Source organism: Pteropus medius, unplaced genomic scaffold (assembly GCF_902729225.1).
Source record: "Pteropus medius unplaced genomic scaffold, Ma_sr-lr_union100, whole genome shotgun sequence".
NCBI classification, from domain to species: domain Eukaryota; kingdom Metazoa; phylum Chordata; class Mammalia; order Chiroptera; family Pteropodidae; genus Pteropus; species Pteropus medius.
In genome coordinates this window covers 20,945-26,219 of record NW_024344061.1, presented here as the reverse complement: position 1 = coordinate 26,219, position 5,275 = coordinate 20,945, and the positions used below count along the sequence as shown (strand labels likewise).

General features: G+C 45.4%; 1 long non-coding RNA gene across 1 annotated transcript; it reads left to right on the top strand.

Annotated features, from left to right (window-relative positions):
* The first annotated feature begins 593 nt into the window (after positions 1 to 593).
* On the top strand, positions 594 to 4,028 carry LOC120607094 (uncharacterized). Its single transcript, XR_005654053.1, has 3 exons — positions 594 to 1,310; positions 2,671 to 2,825; positions 2,975 to 4,028. It is a non-coding gene; the product is annotated as an uncharacterized LOC120607094 (long non-coding RNA).
* The last annotated feature ends 1,247 nt before the right edge of the window (positions 4,029 to 5,275 follow it).

Below are 5,275 nucleotides of genomic sequence, written 5' to 3'. Positions count from 1 at the left end.
CGTAGGGAGTGAACACAATCTTAACTGTGGATTTTAGCTAAGAGTGACGTTTTAATATTGGTTCATTGCTTATAAAAAACGTATCATGCCGATGCAAGATATTTATAATAGGTGAAGATGTGGGCATGTGAGGGGCACTGGAGTATATGAAAACTCTCTGTACTTTCTGCTCAATTTATCTGTAAACCTAAAACTATTCTAAAAGAACATAGTCTAAAATTCAAAAAGAAACAAAAGCATCCCCACCCCCACCGCAAAAAAACATCACGCCACCCAGGTAAACAAGATCAGCACCACGGACAGCAGCAAACCACCGGCCGGCTGGCCAGGCAGGACCATGGACAGCAGCCCCGAAGCCTCCGTGGGCACTTGGCGCATTAGGCCCAGCTACAGACTCCTGCGGAAATGGCCGCAGGAACAGCGCCACGGCCTCGCCCAAGGCAGCTTACGGGTTAAGGAAGCATTCTGGACGGTCGTCCCGTGACCTCACGTATCCCAAGGCCACGGACTTCATCATCTTTTTAACCTTAGCAGCCGGCACCAGGTCTAGGAGTCACGGATGCTTCGACCATGAGCATCCCCCAGAGAAGACTGGATGGGTCTGGAGTGTGGTGGGTAGAGTTCTAAGATGGTCCCTCATTTTCATATGAAATTTGTGTATATATTAACCAATTCTTTTCTTTTCTCTCCCCTCCCATTCCCCTACCGCCTAACACGAGATGTGTCAGTGGTGATTCACCGTATCCCAGCGTTTAAGTTGCAGGCTACCCGGGGTTGGGTGTCATTCATCAAGGAGAGGAGTGACCGTCACCCAGAGGGGTTACCAGTGCTATATGGACTCTGTCTTCTCTTTTAGGAGGAGGGTTGCCATGTTTTAAGTTGTATGTGGGACGATTTCACTATGTCAGGTGGAAGGTAATTTTGTTTGTTTATTATTTGGAAGCTAAAAGAGGCATTTTTGGTCGACAAGGAGTGGATTGTGGTGGTTTTGGTCTATGTCAACTTAGCTAAGACCTAACTAAATTTCTTCGAATTCTCTTCCCTGTGAGACTGCAGATTAGGGTTGGTCACAAGAGAAATTTACACAGTTTTTGGAAAGCAAAAGTGAAGCAGCAGTCTTTCTGTCTGGGAGGCTGGTGCACGGCCCCAGGTGCCACGATAGCTCACGTTTGTCGTCACTGACCTACCAATTCGCTTTTTGCAGGAAGCGGCTAATCTTCCAGCTGCAGACAGATCTCTGTCAGGTCGTCTGAGTCCTGGGCCAGGCAGATGTGCAGCTCCATCCCGAAGGTCACCGGTTTCTCCCAAAGGTGAGAAGGACACAGGTGAAGGCTTTCAGTCCTCTTTGTGGGTTACAGTTTCTCTTCCTTATCCTTCTTTAATATTTTTTTATTGTGGTAAAAGACACATAAGAAAACTTACCATCTGAAACATTTTTAAGAAGAGCACAGTCCCGTGGTATTAAGTACATTTCAATGGTGTGCAGCCATCGCCACCATCCATCTCCGTAACTCTTTAATCTCGTAAAACTGAAACTCTGTTCCTATTAATCAATAACCTCCAGTTCCTGCCCCCATCTCAGCCGCTGGTAACCAGCATTGTACTTTCCGTCTCTGTAAATAAAGCTGCTCTGAGTTCTTCATATAAGTGGAATCATACAGTGTTTGTCTTGTGTCTGGCTTATTTCACTCAGCATAATGGCCTCAAGATTCATCCATGTTGTAGCACGTGTCAGAATGTCCTTCCTTTCTAAGGAGGAATAATATTCCATTGTATGATACACCACAATTTGGCTTGTCCATTCATCCATCAATGGACACTTGGGCTGTTAATATTGTTGCTATGAACACGGGTGTACAAATATCTCTTCAAGACTCTGCTTTTCTTCCTTTTGCGTATATACCCAAAGTATAATTCCTGGATCATATGGCAATTCTATTAAAAAATTTGGAGGCACCTCCATACTATTTCCCACAGTGGCTGCACCATTTTACATCCCCACCAGCAGTGCACAAGCGTTCCAATTTCCCCACATTCTTTCCAACATGCTTTTTTTTTTTCTAGTAGCCATCCTCATGGGTGTGAGATGATGTCTCATTGTGGTTTTGTGTTAAGGACGCTTTCATTTCACTAATAATCAGTGATGTTGAGTAACTTTCCATGTGTTTATTGGCCATTTGTATATTTTCTTTGGAGATATATCTGTCCATGTCCTTTGCCTGTTTTTTTTGCAAGAGGTTATTTTTTATTTTTTTTGTCATTGTTGAGTTTTATGGGTTCTCTCTATATTCTGGATATTAATCCCTTGTCAGGATTTGCAAATATTTGCTCTCTCTCTCTGTGGGCTCCCTTTTTACCCTGTTGATATCACTTTTTGCTGCCTTGACTCCTGCAAGCGGTGTGCAAGTCACTCTGGGGACACACACATAGCTGTGTGGAGCTGGGGCTGCTACCATGCTAAGAGCTGAACTTGATCACAATTAACCACGACTTACCACGCAAGACCTCTTCTGCAGTTCGCAGGCCTTCAATGGGCTCCAGAGCTCCAAAATGGTTGCAGTAGACAGGTTCTGCCAGTGCAGGTGTTGTCTAGGTGGGGAGACAGACTCTTGCTGCTTCCTACTCCACTGTCATTTTAGAATCCTCTTCTCCCCCCTGCTTTTTGTCCAGCTTTCTTCCTGACCGCCTGCTCTGCTGAGCTGCAGTGCCTTTGGATCCTCCAGCGGACGCAGAGGCTGAGGCTTCCATAGCCTTCATCAACCACTTCCTTTCAGGTTCTCTGGTCAATGGCTTCTCTCTGATTCTATAGGGGACCATTCAGGTCGGTACGTTCTCAGTTTCTCCCACAGTTGTGCGAAGTCCATTTCCTGACCCCCTTTATTCCGTATCTCTCACGGGAGTCCTGCACTCCTGCTGCAACCCTACCATTCCAACTGACACATTATATGTCTTTCCTCCATGTGTACACACAAAGAACCCTCTCCAGCGAACACCCAGCCATGAAATTACTTGGTGGAAGAGAATGGAAATACGTGACATTTGAAGGGGATGAAAAACTGTTTTCCAAAGTGATTTTTCCAGTTTGCCTTTCCAGCAGCGATGTGCGAAAGGTTCTGTGGATTCACTCTCTGACACTTGGTGTGATCAGACGTCTTGATTTTGGCCAATATCATTTTGCTAAGAAGATATGTCATTGCGTTCTTGATTTTCTTTTTTTCCTGACCGTTGATGAAGTCGACACCCATCAACCCCAGAAGGAATACATCTGTCAAAAAAGGACCTCCTGCTATTAACTGGGCCCCAGTTCATAACCATCGTCTAGCAGCCGCTGCTGACAGCGGCCTCTCACGCACGCTGTGTGGGTACTGGCGAAAAGCCACAGACGAGCTGCCGACCTCCTGTGCTATGCTCCAGTGTCTGAGCCCACCCTTATAAGGGACTTCCTGGAATCGTACTTGGACCAGTGGGCTGAAACCTGCCCTGTCCAATCAGAGCTGCGCAGCTATGTCCTCATTTGCATCTTACGATCAAAGCAGCTCCATAACGACCAATCAGGATGCGCAATTCCAGCCAATCAGGACAGTGCTATGTGGACCAATCTAAGTGTACAGATTTGGATTCCTCATTTGCATAAAAATGGACCAATCAGGGGCCAGGGAGGGCACTTGATCTGTATAAATGCCTCCTCTTTGTCTTGGCGGTGTGCACCTTCCATTTCCCTGACAAGTTGTTTCCCTGGTTTGTAATGTGCTCACCTGAATGAAGTCTCTCTTTCTGCTGTTCCCCAGATTGAGCACTCCTGTTGGCACTGGACTGGTGACAGCGAACCTTCGTTGACACATGTTTTAAAACACATGTTTTATGTGTTTCTCTTCTGTGAAATGTCTGTTTGTGTCTTTTGGCTCTTATTTTCTGTTGGGTTGTTTGTCCTCTTCTGAATTTGTAGCAGCTGTTTACATATTATTGATAACATTCCTTTGTCAGTTATGGACGTTGGAAATAGATATTTTTCAGGTCGTATCTGCCCTTTTGTTTTAAGGTATCTTGATGGACCTCCTAAATGTAACATAGTTAAATTTATCAATAGGTGATTTTATAGTTTGCACCTGGTCTAAAATATGCTGAGATTTGTGCTTGCAGGTAGAAATAGTTCTACTAACCTGTCCTATCGCACTTACATCCCACCGGCCCTTTTGTAAATAGTCTCTTTGCCAGTAAACCCTTCTTGACTGATCATATGGGACATGGGTAGAAACTATTGCATGTTTTGCAGTGTTTCTAGCCTTCGGGAGACCTGGGTGGTGGTTATTGCGAGAACAGTGGAGAAGCACTGAGGCCGGAAATGGCAGGTCTGCCCGCCTTTCCCACCAACTCAGAACAGAGTGCAGTCCGGAACCCTCTATGCTGGCACTTAAAGAGGTCCAATCTCCTGCACCTGGAGGGTAGACGGTGCTGAAAATCAGGCCAGGACCTCACTGTAAGAGTGGTAGGAGTCTAAAGAGGGTTGAATTCGGAAGCCCAGAGGGAAGGAAGGGCCTGACAGAGGAGGAGCGGGGCCCGGAGACCGGGAACGAGGACGCTGGATTGGCATCGGAGATCATGCAGGACGCGGTGGTCAGGCCATCCGGCCAGGTACAGAGTGGCGGAGGTCCAGGGAAACACAAACAGGAGACGGGAAAATCAGTTAAGGCTCAGATGCACATTGTGCTTTCCGTGGCTGTTCTTCCCAAGGTCTGCGTATGCCCAGCCCGTCAAATTTATTGATTACGTTGTTCTAATTAAGTGCGCCTTCATTAATATTTTGTTAATACTGAGTTACTGAGAAGCAAATGTTAACGTCTCCCACTGTAATGGTCGAGTTATACAGGTTTTCCTGTAGTTGTTGGTGTTTCCGGTTTATATTTTTGAAGGTACATTTTAGGCGTGTATGCGTTTGAATTGCATCATCCCTCTTCGTCTCCAGTAATGCATCTCCAGTAGAGCCACGTGAGCTGTCCTTTGGTTAATATGTGCATAGTACGTCTTTTATCCTTCACTCTCATCCTTTCTGTGGCCTCATGTTTTATTTTTCTCTTTGGTAAAAACATCATCGAGTTAGCTTAATTAGTTTAATATTTTATAAAATATAAAAATATACTATATTATATATGTGTGTGTGTGTATATATATGAATCCCCTGACCCTGGAAAGCTTTGACATTTAGGTAGGGCGTCTGGCCCGTTGATATTTGAGTTCCATTTGTGTTCATCCTATCGGGGTTCACGGAGTTTCATGG